The 14,848-nt window shown below is 58.0% G+C and overlaps 1 protein-coding gene across 8 annotated transcripts in view; it reads right to left on the bottom strand.

Moving 5' to 3' along the window:
- Positions 1-14,848, bottom strand: part of ZMIZ1 (zinc finger MIZ-type containing 1) — a 240,815-nt gene that overhangs the window by 56,608 nt on the left and 169,359 nt on the right. For 2 of the 8 annotated variants that reach the window (XM_069572540.1, XM_069572542.1), the window contains exon 1: positions 12,518-12,830. The exons of 5 other annotated variants lie outside the window; for them this stretch is intronic. The gene's annotated coding sequence lies outside the window, so the exon portion shown is untranslated. Of the gene's footprint in view, positions 1-11,757; positions 12,176-12,517; positions 12,831-14,848 lie in introns of those variants that run through there. One more of the 8 variants, XM_069572541.1, reaches the window with a different exon arrangement.

Raw genomic sequence — 14,848 nt, 5'->3', positions numbered from 1 at the left:
GTCATACAGACTGTGACACAGCATTGTAGCGGCCCCCAGCTGGCTCGAACCAGCTCAGTGAATCAACAGCGAAAGGGGGGCAGGCAGGCTGGGCCCTATCACAGCTGACCTCGCGATGCCTAGAGCAAGAATACCACTCGACGGTGTGGGTAAGAAGGCCACCCTGACCCGACGAGGTGGCTTTCTCCAACCCAGGGTGCCTCGACTCTGTTGTTGAGCCTTGTGTATTGTCCTCAAAGGCAGTGAGAGGCCTGGGATGGAGGGCAGTAAGCCTTCCCCGTCCTGAATGTTCAAGACCCTTCCTGTCCCTTGTAAGACCTCCTGAGCCGGGTTCAGGCCCTGAACTTGCCCTGGCCCAGCCCTCAAACAGGCCACCTCCCAGTCGGGCTGGGCCATGAACTGGGGTGCCCTGGCTGCCTAATTAGGGGCTCGGCAGGGCATACCAGGCAGCCGCTGGAAAAACCTTAGAAGTGGAACAATCATTCCTAATTGGACTTCCAGGATTCAGCTTAAAAAAACAGACTGCTTCTCCCCTGGGACCTTGCTTCTGAAGTATATACAAACAAGTGATAGTTGTTCAACATTAAAAACAAAGTTGGCTAAAATGAGAATTTAAGCTACAATGAAGTTGTCTAAGTGGAGAGGGACCCCCAAGGGCCATGAGTTAATGTGCGTGCACGCGCGTATGAGCAAACCCACACGTCCACACAGGGCAGGCTGGGTGATTAGCAGGCGGATTACCTTTTAGGGTCACGGTCTCCTCTCAGCCCCTAACCAAGCCTGGGATCCTATGGTCTGGACCCTCCACCCTTCAGGCACTGTCAGGGAAAGGGACAGGAAGGTCTTTGGCGGGCCAAAGACTCACACTCTGAAGGTGGGAGGCCAGAGCTGGAGCCTCAGTACCACGCGACAACCCCCGCCCACCCTCAGCCCCCGTGTCTGCCCAATGTTGGCAGCAATTGTATCCCCTCTCCCAGGGGAGAGATGGTATCACACAAGTGGAAGCATCCTTCTGGACCCTGAAGCACTCTAGAAACATCAGATGTTTTTATTCCCTGCTCCCACTTGTAATCTCAGAGCCAACGTCTGACCTCTGTTTACTTAGCACCCTGGAGTCAGGACTCTGGGTGGGAAGTGTAAGGTAAGACCTCCTGGCCAGAGTGTCCCCGCTCCCCGCACAACCCCCCAGAGGGGCAGAGTGGTTGAGGTGAACTCGCAGAGCCGCTGACAGGAGGCCGAGGCTGACGGGCAGAAGCCAGGGCTGCTTGAGAAGGAGCCAGGCCAACCGAGAGATGGGGCAGTGAGGGCTTGGAGACTCAGCCTGGACTCTCATCCCGGTGCTAAGTAGGACAGGAATCAACCACCCATTTTTCAGAATGGGAAAGTAGAGCCCCCAAGAGGCGAGTGACTTCCCGATGGTCTCCAGACGCTACTGTGCTCTGAAACAATGACCATCTGAAAGTCTCTCTCTGCAGGCACCTCTGACAACAGAGAATTCTTCTGCCATCCCTGAGACAGGCAGAAGGAAGCTATAGATAGCCAGGGCTGATTTCACCAGGAAACCATGAGACGCCTTTCCTGAAGGTCCGGGAGGGTCCAGTCAGCTACCGGAGGATGGGAAGTGACTTCTGGGGTCGGCTCCAGGCCTTCCCAGGCCCCTCCTCCAGTCCCCGAGTGGAGCAGGGAGAGGGCTGTGGAGCCCGAGGCCCTCAGCCACGTCTGGGGAGGAAGAACATCCTAGAGCCTTGGATCGGGCCCCCTCTCGGAACACTGTGTCTTCCCTCTGGTTTGAGTGGGCTGAGGGCATGCCTGCACGGGAGAAGGGGCGGGACAGGCCCAGACACAGTGCCTGCCTTTGTCCTGGCCCCCAGGCCGATCGGGGACCGGCCCTCCTACCCCAGCATAATGATAACAACTAATACTCATGAAACGCATCCCCTGTGCCAGGCACACGGATGTGGGGGTGGTGCTCACAGCCACCTGGAGGTCATTGCTGTGACCACCATGTTTCCGTGGAGGCTGAGGTATCTCAAAGCTTCAGGAACTCGCCTGAGTTCACACAACTGCTAAGTGGAGGGGCTGGCCGCACAGCCTCTCCCTGCCACTGCCCACCATGGCGGGGACCTGCCTGCCCCAAAGGGAACAGGACTTGCTAATTCTTACACGCATATGCCATGCAGCTCCCAAGGTGCCCCTCCCACATCATGGACACTCTCAACATCCCCCAAGTTCACGAATCTACACAAACCCACATCACATACACTCATCCAATAGTCATTAAACTTGTGTCCCGCGTGTGTCCACACGACACATGCCTGTCCAACCTCATGGGTACATGACGTATGTATGCAGATGTGAAACCCGTGTGACATTCTCCGGCATCCCATCTTACACTCTTCTGCAGCTGGCACACTCCCACTTCACGTACGGCCCTGCACACCTGGTGCCCTCCAGCACTGCCGTCGTCATTTGAGGACTTTAAGCTCCCAGAGGGCAGGAAGCCCCTGTCTCTCTTCACGTGCCCCACCGTGCCCAACCGAGAGCCAGCTCCTCATCTGTTCGTTCATTCATTCAAAACACACTAATGTGTACCTTTTGCCTACTTGGATGCACAACATACGAACCTGAATGGGCTGGACAGGCTTCCCCTGAGGCGCAGTGGCAAAGAACCTGCCTGCCAACGCAGGGGAGGTGGGTTCGATCCTTGAGTTTAGGGAAGATCCCCCGGAGTAGGACACTGCAACCCACTCTAACATTCTTGCCTGGAGAATTCCCTGGACAGAGAAGCCTGGCAGGTTACAGTCCATGGGGTCACACAGAGTCAGACACGGCTGAGCACACGTGCACTTCATGAACTTGAAGGAAGAAAACATTCCCGTGCAAACCTCACAGAGAGCCCAGAGAGGGCACGGGCGTGTGCATGAGTGGGTGCACACGTGTGGCGGGCGTGAGTGCAGTGCCGCGGCAGGACGCCTGCTCCAGGACGCCTGCACCATCAGGGGGCCCCCATTTTACAGAAGAGGCGGCTCAGCGGCAGAGGGGAGTCACAGGCTCCTGACCCCCGGGGCAGGGTGCCAGCAAGGCTTCAGGCAGCAGGTGTCTAAGGTCAGGGAGGCATCTGGGGAATCCGGCCTCTGGGTGGCCAGACTCATCCCGGGAAGCCCCCCGACATTCATCAGGAAGCCACAGCCTGGGAGGAAACCTCCATGGTGGGGCGGTAACCCGAGGACAAGGATCTTATCCAGGTCATCAAACCTTTTTCTCAGAGAAGGTATAACACCACCAAAGCTTTGAGAGGATTATCGGCCCCTGACAGGACTGATGCTTGGAGGCTTAATTCCAGGGAGGTGGGTGGGCTGTGGGGACTGTTCCCAGGGTGCAGGGTGGGGTCAGGAGGGAGGATGGGTGGCAATGATCCCTCTTCTGCTCAGCGGCGCCTTGGGGCAGGGGCGTGCGGAGAGCGGAGGACCCATTTCTGTTTCAACGCTCGTAGTGGCCTGGACGGCAGGAGCCAGGGCCTGTGCTCCAAACAGGAAGCCCCTGCTTGGCCCCTGCTCGCCTTCCTGTCCTGTTGCTGACCTCTGAGCGCCCCGCTCCACGGGCTGCGCTGTCTCCCTGGGGCAGAAGTCACTAGAGACTCAGTGGCAAGGCTGCCCTGGGTCCAATAAGGTGGGGGTGGGGGGTTTCCTCTGCTTTGGGTGCTACTGCCCTGAGCCCCCTCAGGACGGTAGTGTCTGTCCTCCCCCGACCCAGGGCCTTCCAGAACTGCCCAGGAACTTTGGGGACCTGATGTTGGCAAATGAAAAGTGGACACACGTGAGGGTTGAAGCTGCAAGCTTCTCTCAGCAAACAGTGAGGGAGGCCTATGCCGGGGACCAAGGAGAGGGTGCAGGGAAGGCTGGGTGGCTGTTGGCGCCAGGATTTCTCAGGCTGGGGGTAGGGAGGTGGGCATTCTGCATGTATGCCAGTTCAGGGCTGGTGTGGGAGGAGAGGCACCCCTGTGCGGGTGCAGGTGAGATGGGAAAACATGTGGACACACTTGGGCTATGATGGAGGATTATGAGGCAGTGGAGCAGGAGGATGTGTCCCCAGAGGAATGGGCCCAGCAAAGCACAAGGAAACCCACAACGGAGCAGCAAGGACAGCTGATGCCTGCTCAGGGCTGAGCAGGTCCCAGTGCTGTGTTCCAAGCTGCAGCTAAAATATACTCTTTAATCTTCCCACAACCTGATGAGATGGAGGCTATTTCCCCATTTTACAGATGAGGAAACTGAGGCTTAGAGAGGGTTAGAGGACCTTGTGTGGAACAAACAGGAGAGAAGGGGGAGAGATGCAGGTGGACAAGGATGTCAGGGCGGGGGGTGGCCTCGAGGCGTGGGGCCTCCAGTCCCTAATAGCGGGGAGCCATGGGAGGACCATACCCTCCCCACCCGGAACGCCTCTCCACACTCACTTCTCTGGGAATACCCAGCCCTCACCTCCTCTAAAAACTCTCCCCAAGGAGACACATCCCTAGGAAGCCACATGACCTGGCCCTGCAGCCCCGGGTGCATGAAGCCTGATCCCTGAGACTGTGGCTGCCTCAGACTCCGAGGCTGGGCCGGATGCTATCCAGCCTTCGAGTCCAGCACCCAGCACCCAGATGTTGTCAAGCCCTAAGGTGTGAGACAAATCAGCTCACTGGCTCCTGGGACCTCCCCCAACTCTGAGGATTTCTTTTCACTGAGTGTCCTTCCAGGAGCCCTCGAGACAGCTGGAAGCTGGGCCTGGACCCGCGGGCCTTATCCTGCCAGTCCACCTCCTGCCGGGCTGCTGGCCCCTGAAGCCACCTCCACACAATGCAGCTCATAGACTCTCTGCCTAGCAAATGCACTCCACACAGGCTGGGGGCTCACGGACCCCAACAATCTATCCATAGACCTCAGAAGGGAGACATTCTTGGACAAGCCGCCTAGAGGGCTTCAGGAGTCCAAAATGTAGCGTACAGCTCCTTTCCCAAGAGAGAATGAAAGTGGGCACCTATGTTGGGCTCTCCCCGCCCACCCTGCCCTTCTTCCAGGGCTAGGACACAGACAGCTCCCTACAGAGCAGCCCAGGCACTTCTCAGGACAGAATGAGTGGCTGGCACACGGGCACCCCTAGGGCTCCCCTGTTACAGTGGCCACACGGGAGGAGGGCAGGAGCCCGTGGACAGCCCACCCTCCGCCCTGCATGGCTGGGTCTCTGGTCTCAACACACAGTTCAGGGAGCACCTCTCAGACAAGGGAACAAGGCCTGAGGTGTGGTGTGACCCAGGCTCTTGGGCTGGAGAACTCAAGAGAAACCCTAAGCCCAGTTCCTCTGGAAGCTGATCATACGCCTCGAGGGTATTAAGTCAAAATGTGATAGTAATGAGAGTTGCCACTCACTGAGCAATTATTATGTGCCAGACACTAACCGCCCGAAGCCCCTTCTCATCTACTTCCTGCCGCAAGCCTGCGGGCACGGGCAGCTCTATTTTATTAATTTAGGAGACAGAGACTTGGAGAAGTTAAGTGACTTGCCCAAAGTCACCCAGTAAATGACAGATGTGGGTTTCATAATTACTCCCCTGATGCTGTCTTGGGAAGGACGCTGGGAGGCCTCACTGAAGAGCCCGGGGTGGGGGTGGGGTGAAACAGGGAAGTCCTGCAGGGCCTGGTGATTCACAGAAAGAACAGCGGGGAAAGTCCAGGGCCCTGTGCATGGAGGGAGGCCTGGCAGCTCCTAGCAGGAGGCAGGCCGAGGCCCTGGGACCCAGCCTCCGAATAGATCCACAATGACAGAGCTACAAGGCCCCTTAGACACCCTCCAGCCTGTCCAACAGAATCTTCTGTGATGATGGAAATGTCCAGCCACTGCTGCCCAACATGTTAGCCACCAGCCCCATGGGGCTACTGATAACTTGAATATGACTTGTGTGATTGAGGGCCTGAACACTGAATTTCATTTAATTTTATCCAACATACACTTAAATAGCCACCTGTGGCTAGTGGCCTTTCTATCAGACAGCACAGTAAACCCAGTGATTCTTCCTACAGGCGGGATCCCCGAGAAAGAGGATGGCTCCCGCATCTCACAGGGTCACCTTGGGAGGCCAGAGCTGGCTTGAGAGCTTGGAACTCTCCTTTTCTTCCTGGGTGACTGCCTTCGCTGCGACCCACCTAAGCCTGGGCTGGTCATTTAGGAGACATATATTGAGTACCCAGCACTGATACAAGTCATGGATGGCCTGTCTACAACGTACAAGCTAGTGGGGATGGGGTGGCTCCATGGGTAAAGAATCCACCTGCAGTGCAGGAGACCTGGGTTTGATCTCTGGATTGGGAAGATCCCCTGGAGAAGGAAACGGCAACCCGCTCCAGTGCTCTTGCCTGGAAAATTCTATGGACAGAGGAGCCTGGCGGGCTACAGTCCATGGGGTCACAAAGTCAGACATGCCCAAGCAGCAAACACGCTTTCCAGGGGGGATGACACCTGGTGGACAAGGGTCCAAGATGAACAAAGACACGAAATAAACCACCAGCAGACAGGCTCTGTCCTGTCCTGTCCAGGTGGGCCTGGAAGCGACATGGTGGAGAGGTAGAAAGAAAGGCTCTCCCCTGGGCTTTTCTGCCCTCCCCTCTGAAATGTGGCCCCCCATTTTCCACAGCCTTCCTCCCACACATAGGGTCTGAACCAGATGCTGCTAAGGCTTCCGTGCACGGCCATGAATCTGCTCAACAGATCACACTCCTGGGAGGTGGGCAGGGTGCCCATCAATCACCAGCTGCCTCAGGCTCTGCCCAGAGGGGGCACTGAGAGGGTGTGAAGCCAGTTTAGAGGCTGTCCCCTGTCACCTGTCCCCTCCAGTCCCAGCCTGAAACCGCCCACAGAGATTTAAACCCTCCCAGGGCGTGGCTGTAACCCCCCAGGGACTAGGGGCAGATTCCACAAACAAGGTTCTCTCTTTTTTTTCCACGAGAGAGCAGAGGGGAGGCCTGGACAAGTTCCACCAAGTTCCCGGAGCTCCTCAGAAGAGCTGGCTGCCCTGGCCCCCCACAACGGGCGACCGCAGAACAGGAACCCTGCAACACGACAGGCTTTCCATTGCGTCAGCAGAGGCAGGGACATTCCCGCAGCAGAGCTCCGACCTCGCAGGGCTCTCCCACTTCCCTGCACGGATTCCTGCCTCAAGCCAGCAGCATCCCTGCTCCCGGAAGCCCTTGGAGTCCCACAGGTCTCCCTGGATCCTCCCTGGCTCTCCCCTCCCCCAGGGATCAGACCTGTGCTCCTGGGATAAGACCTGTTTCAGCAATGGCTCCACTTCCTGTGCTCGTCTCTGTTGCTTCACATGGAGGAACCACCTCCCGAGGTGTCCCAGCTGATATTGATTCCCTTTCTCACCCAAGACACCAAATTCTACCCATTTCCAAATTCAAGGACCGCCTGGGAAGTTTCAGGCTATCCCAGTCCCAAAGCCACCACTTTCCCTTCCTCCTTCTCCAGCTCCGAGAGCGTGGAACATAAGACTCTGTTCATTCAGTTTTCCTCATCCTGCATCCCTTTCTATCACCCGCTGCACCATCAGATGCTGGGGGTAGGTAGTGCCCAGAGGCAGGACCAAGCCTTCATCACTCTCCTGTCCGTTCTAGCTCAAGACTCCAGTAGTTTAACTCTTGGATTGGAGTCTACCATTTAGAGCTGAGACACAGGGCAATGTTCTCAGTACAAAGAGGAGAACACAGGCCCCCAGAGGGGAAGTGACTTGCCAAAGGTCACACTAATTTGGCACCAGATCCTAGATGTTATCACTTGAACGCTAGGCCCTGGAGCCATGCTGCCACCAATGGTATGGGAATTATCTGAACCAAAGCCAGATCACAGAGGCTGGGATGTACCCTAGAGCTACCGAATCTTCAGGGTGACTGGGGAGTCACAACTTCAGGGAATGTGGGTGTCCTGGCCAAAATCCTGACCTTCACTCACCAAACACGCACGAAGAACCGACTACAGCCCCAGTCCAGAAATTTGGAGGGCCTGCCTTTGCCCCAAGGGGTAGTCGGAAAACCCAAAAGGATCTCGAGGCTCCAAGCAGGAATCTGTGTCATGTCTGAGGCTACCGGCCAGCCCAGCCTGATGCTCTGGGTGCCCGAGGCAGAGCCTGGCTGCCGGTCAGGTGTGAAGGGCACACAGCACATCAGGTACTGGGGACCAAGAGCGTGTGAGCATCCCCAGGTGGCCCGCCTCAGCTCCAGGGAAAGGCACAGTAAGGCAGAGGCCTTGAACACCACCCCCACCTCACTCAAGGGGACTGGGAACCTGGGATTTTCCTCAGTGCTCCTCTCATCTCTCAAGCTCCTCTGGATGGGCCTTGAGGAACCTCTTTTGGGTGTGCTGGGGTCCCTGGCAGAGGGGACTGAAACTTCCTCCTTCAGCCAGCTCAGGCCCCAGGGGAGCCAGAGGCTACAGTGAGGCCTGCTGTTCACAGGAGGTGGACACCTCAGGACAAGGCCAGAGATCTAACAGGGCTGGAGGAGGAAAGTGAAGCAAGGCACAATGAAATCTCAGATAAACTTCAAGTTCAAAATGGCAGACAGGGATTTGCAGTGGCCATGAATGGACATTAGCTCTGTCACTAGCCTGCCCTGCCATGTGACCTGGGGGCAGGAAGTCCCTTTACCCCTCTGGCCCAGGAGATCCTGGAGAGGCTGCAAATGCTTGGAGGGTAGGGGCCTTGTTTTTCCCAGAGCAGGCTCCCTTGTGAGGCTGCTGCCACTCTGCTGGGCCCTGGGAGAGTTTCTTCCTGCAGCTGAGGCTTCAGGGAAAGCGAAGGAAAGGGTGGAACCTCAAATGCCCCATGATATGAGGGGCAGCAGGCCCTTGCAGGATAGGAGCAAAGGGCATCCTGTGCCAGCCAGATGGCCCCCAATCCTTCTCCTTTCCAGCCCTGGCTGGGGCCTGCACATCTCTGTCTGGGGTGGAGCTAATGAACCTGGCCACAGGCCCGCTGATGGGGTCCTCCCCTGTGGAGAAGAGCCGCCTCTCCCTTGGGACCAAAGCCGCATCCATCAAGGTAAACACCTCCCTCGCCTGGAGAGCCTGTCTCCCTTTCCTTCCAGCTCTGCCAGAAGAGAACTCTCTGTTCCTGGGGACGTGAGGCTGAGCTGGCTCTCCCGCCCGATCGATGGATGACTTCACAAAGACTGACGCCTACCGGGCACCAAGACAGTCCTTGGGGAGGTCTGAGGCTGCTCCGGGGACCGTTGCCCACCCGTGACCCCTGGCTGACCTCTGCTGGGTGGGAGTGCTCTGGCGGAGGAGTTGGAGACCTGGGGCTCATGCCACTCACTAGGTGACCTTGGGCAGAACTGAATCTCGGCCTTCTCCCATGCCAAGTGGGAGCACCTGGCTTGTCTATACTCCCCTTACTGGGAGGCTGTCGGAAAGTGGAAGGCCCCTGCATCCTGCGGCCTCCTCCTGCACTGTCATACTGTCTAACATCCTCACCTCACTTCTGTCCTAAATCTCCACCCTTCCAGGACAGAGATATCCAGTGGGACTTTCGGCCCCGTTGGAAATATTCTATGGTCTGACCTGTCCAGTCTGGTAGCCACTAGCCACATGTGGCTATTGGCCATTTGAAATGTGGCTGGTACAGATGAGAAACTAAGCTTGTAGTTAAGTGTACAAACAGCCACATGTGGTTAGTAGCTACCATACTCCACAGTGCGGTTCTAAACAGAGCTCTGTCACCCTCATTCCCTGGGGTGTGACCCAGAAAGCTCCCAGGTAGGGTTCTGGTTGAACATCTGTGGGAGCTTTCAGTCTGACTGGCTAACAGCAGATCTGGAACTCATCTCCGAGTTCCGGGGACTGAGCTTGGCCTGACGATTCAGTGCTCAGCCAACACTGACTTACAACCAGAAGCACACTTTCAATCTCTCCATCACCTCCCCACTCCAACAGAGGAAAGCAGCACACGACCAGCTTTCTGCTCATGCACTCCCTCGGGAGTCACTGAGTGCTCACCACCTGCCAGGCCCGGTGGCTGGCACCAGGCTATACTATGATGAGTAACATATGGCTCCTGCCTTCAAGGAGCTCACAGTCAAGGCCACCCTCCGGTCACAGTTAAGACTGGCTTCCTCTGTCCCCTACTGGGTGGTCTCAGGGACATCAGTTTTTCCATCTGAAACGGGGCTCCCGAGTCCCTGAGCACACAGGCTGTGGTAAGAACCAGGAGGTGAGACAGAGAGCAAGAGGTAAAGGGGCTCTTGCTGAGGAGGTGGCTGTGCAGGGGAGCAGAGACGGCAGAGTGAAGCAAGTCTCAAACTCTGTGCAGGCTGCTGCTTCCGGTAAAGACCCAGATTCTCACCAAAGCATCACTGTTTCGTGGTTTCTCACTAAGGAAGTTCAGGGTAAAAATAGCTCAGGAGGGGACTTGAATCCTGCTAGCGGTGGGGGTAGTCACCGCCTGGTTAATACACACAAAAAAGGGGAACAGGCTTACTAGTAGCCACGTGGACTTCAAGGCTCACCTCCCTACAGCCCTGGTCGTGGGATAGGGCTTTCTACTCTGCAGCAGATGGGAGATGACCTTCCAGCCCAGAGCCTCAGAACTGGAAGGGGCTGAGTCCCTATACACCATCTGGGGTCACCCTGATCTCAGGGAGCCATCACCCTGCCCACTCCAACTCCCTCCCCAGTTGGATTTCTGGCCCACTCTCAAGGATGGGCCATTAAGAAGCTCTCTGGTGCCAACTCCTTGCCAGCTGTCTCATAAGACCTTCCTGCGGAAGCAGTTTCCAGCCATGCCTAGCAACCATCTGCCAGTCCAGCCTGATGGTCAAGAGTAGGGAACCTAGGTCTCCATCCTGAAAGTGATGGTCTCCTGGAGCCCATCTGTGGTGCAAAGGGAGGGAAAGACAGGGAAAGTCAGCCTGATCTCTCCTAGTACCACCCAAGCCAGCTTTCAGTTGGACTCAAGAATAGAGGCTTATCTAGTGCACCAGGCGCCAAGGTTTGTAAGATTTCCCCAACACCAAAACCACGTGCTCCTGACCACAGAGACAGACCTTCAGCCCAGGCAGTCCTCTGAGAAACCCTCTCTCCAAGGTCTTAAATGAGATCTTCACAGCCTGGTGTCAGGCACCACAGAAAGGCCCCTTCCTGCTCTCTGGTGCAAACCCATCTCTCCTCCTCCAGCCCGCCTCCCAGCAAACATTTGTCAGAAGTATGTTCTGCACCCACCACCTCTCGGAAGGGCACCCTGCAGCAACGGTGGCACCACCAGTGCCCATCGGGGTCTCTGGGCGCTGTCAGCATCAGAGCTGCATCCTGACAAAGGAGCAGCTTGAAGTTAAGGACCCTCGGCCGCTGCCTCCGCGGAAGGCTTCCTGGCCCATTCAGATTTTTGCAATAGAAGCAGCCAATTGAGGACGCAGCCTTGTAAAATGTCTGCTGGAGAGCCAACACTTCACCTTCGGGAGTGGTGGCGGTGGTGGAAGGGGAAGCAACCTGGCCCCGGGGCCCAGAGAGAACGAGGGCCGCCTGTATGAGCGCACAAAACGGCCCGGTGCACGCCGGTGCCACTCTCGCCGCCAAGCCTCGGGCTGACACCATGCAGCACACGGCGCTACCCACAATGCACCGGCCCTTCTCTGTCACACACAGGCACGCACACTCACCCCCGCTCCCGGAGGGAGCCCGGCCCGACCCGCGGGCGCCCTGGCGCCGACCCTCCAGTCCCGCACTTACCTGGAAGTTGCACCGGCCGCGATCCCGCCCTGGCGCCCGCAGCGGGCTGGGCCCCGGCCGGGGGCGGCCGCAGCGAGCGACTCTGGGCAGGGTTCAGCCGGCGTGGAACAAAGGCTGCGTGCAGGCAGCGGGCGCCGCCTGCATCCCCGCTCCGCGCCGGGGCGGCGGCGGCGGCGCGGGGGCCCGGGCGGCTCCGGCGCCCGCTCGCTCCGCGCTGCCCGCTCCGAGGGCGCTCCGGCTCCCGCGCTCCCGCTCGCTGCTGCCCGCCACCGCCGCCGCCGTCCGGCTACCGCACCGCACACATCAATTATTCATCGCCCGTCTCCAGCTTCCCGGGCGAAGCCAATCACAGTCGGAGGCTCTGCTAATGGGGCCGCCGCCGCCGAGGAGGCAGCCAGCCGCGCGCCCGGGCGCAAGCGACAGCCCTCCGGGGACGGGGATGGGCCGGGGGCGCGCGGGGGCGGGGGCGCACAGGGCGCGCCGGCGAAACTTCCCACGGCCCCGCGCCCTGCGCGGCGCTCCCGCACCCCGCCGGCGCGACCACCCACCCTGCTTGCGTCCGCGTGGGGCTGGGGGCTCCGGGGAGGCCGGGCGCGCCGCGGCTGGGGGAGGGGAGGGAGGAGGAGGAGCGCGGGAGGAAGATGAAAGGCTAGCAGACCTGCCTCGGCGTCTCCAGGGAGCCCTGGCTCGCGCGCGCCCTCCCCGCCCCGCTAGTCTCGCCGTCCGCACCCCCGCCCCGCAGCCCGCCGCCCGCACTCACTCGCGCGCGCAGACCGTCAGCCCAGCCACTTTGCTGCGAGGGAGCGCGAGCGAGTATGAATCCGAGGCAGCTCACATTTCAAACTTGCACGCAGGGGTGGTGCTGGTGCACGCCGCCGCTGAGCGAACGCACGACCCGACGAGCGGCGCTCCAGCCTCCGGGCGGGGGCGGCGACAGGCCCCCTTCCCTCCCCCGCCCAGGCAATTAATTGGAAGCAACACTTGTACAAGTGGGTCTCCCGGAACGCTGCCGCCCAAGGGGGCCGCCGGGAAGGCACAGGCAGTGGGTGACTTCGGGTGTCTCCTGCCCCCCCAGGAGAATCCTCCCAAGTGGTCTTGCTAATAAGGGTCCAAGGCCGGGTGGGGGCGGAGGAGGGAGCAGGCCTGGAGGCGGCCTCGGCCCCGGGGGAGGAGAGGGGGCGGGGCGGGACTGGGGCATCCGGATTGTGACCTGGTTTAAAGGATTTTCGGAACGGGCTAAGGGGCGGAGAAGGCAGGCGGTCTGGCATCTTCCCCTGCACAGAGGCCCCTGACACCCCTGGGATTCCCCGAAGCAGGGTGAGCGGGCGCACGTACGCTCCGGCTCGCTGACTTCGGGGAGTCCCTGTGCCCTGGAACCAGCGGCAGGGAAGCCGGGGGTGACGGCTGCGCGCGGCCCTGCCCCGCCCCGGGAGCTGCTGCCTTCTGACACTGCATCCTGCGCTGGCCGCGGCCTCTTCCTTCCAGCCTGTCTGTCGCAAAGGCTCCTGGCGCTGAGCTGAGCAGACACCCTTGGAAACCAAGCTGCCGCCCTGCCACCCCAAAGGATTCTTCGCTCCTTCTTCTTTCGCGGGCACTTCCCATCATCACGATCCTCTTTGGGACAAACTTTATTTTAAGCCCCTTTCCCCCAGCCCCGCCCTCTCGCAGTGAAAGTTTCTTGAATGGCGACCTAACTGCCCAAACAATTAGGAAGGTAAGTGGGGCCCCATCTTTCACTCTAATGAAAGGCAGCCAGAATTGTCTTGAAAAATCCCCTCTGTATGAGACTTCCCTGCACTGCTCTCCTTGCGATCATGGGAAATTGACCAAGTCTGCTAGCTGTTGACTTAGCTTCTCCTGTTCTCCTTCCTTCATTCCCCAGTACCAGCCCCCGATTTTCAGTCTGAGCTCTGCCTGGCCCGGAAACCTTCCCGTCTGTCCTACTGCCAGCCCTGGAAGTGCCTGAAACAAATCACTTATCTAGAAATTATGTTCTTGCTCCCTGTTTGACATAAATCGTTAGCAGGCTCTAATCCCACCCACTGCCACTTGAAATATCACTTTCAGAGATGGCATTTGGAAATGCAGTTGTCATGGGCTTTCCCTCCGAGGGGCTGGTTAAATGGATTAATTCATACTTCATAACTTGCTGCCTTTGGACAAGAACTAGCTTCCTGCAAGAGAGATTAATTGGCATTACCTTCCTGCAGGGCCAACCCGAGGGGAAGCCAGCGTAAGGACTTTCCTGCTCTGTCCAAATTGCAGGCTTTGCTCAGTCTCCCATCCTCGGAGGAGCCTCCCCTCATCCTGAGTTACAATGGCTTCTTTAGGGACAGTCATTCATTCACTGAGACATCCGTTGGAGGACCTGCCTTCCCAAGCAGCCACAAAGGGGTTTGAGAGCCCATGAGGGAAGAGCCTTATGACCAGTGAAAACCTTCCCATTTTTCTCTTTGGTTGGTGCAGTTCGCTTTACAGATCCCATAGAGCACAGACTCCTATCCAGAGCCCAGTGCTCAGCCAGTGACACCCAGAAGCAGAGGAGGCACGACAATTTGGTCCATTTTTCCAGAAGAAAACATTGAAATGGACGTCTCTAAGACCCGTTTTCTAACACAAATCTGGTTTTAACAGGATGTCAGGGCTCAAACCTCGATGATACAGAACCCAAGTCACCAAGACCTCAAATACCCGGAACACCCGTCTTCTGGATTCTTTCCCCCCAGAAGTTCTGTGCAATGATAGTTCACAATATTTGCCTGATCCTTACTGCCTGCAGAGCCACCAAGGACCCTAATGTTTGGAACTTCCGGATTCATTCTTGAAATACTCTGTATATATTGGTACCTATGTGGCTCTAGGCACTGAATTCAGAAAAACCACACCTGTAGGTTGAACCAGAATTTGGACTGGAACTGAGCAGAGGAGTACCTGAGGAATACAGACCTGGAGGCCCAGCCTGGGCAACAGTCCCACCCCTTCCCCTCCCCCATCTCAGCTCTCCCCAGAACCTATTCTTGAAGGAGCCCCAGGGTAGGGTGAGAGAAGAGTATTGATATGCTTATTTAAACTTCACAGGCCTGGGACCAAC

This window comes from Ovis canadensis, chromosome 25, assembly GCF_042477335.2.
Source record: "Ovis canadensis isolate MfBH-ARS-UI-01 breed Bighorn chromosome 25, ARS-UI_OviCan_v2, whole genome shotgun sequence".
In the NCBI taxonomy this organism is placed as follows: Eukaryota; Metazoa; Chordata; class Mammalia; order Artiodactyla; family Bovidae; genus Ovis; species Ovis canadensis.
Note: the sequence above shows the minus strand (reverse complement) of the source record. Positions and strands in the feature narration are given on the sequence as shown.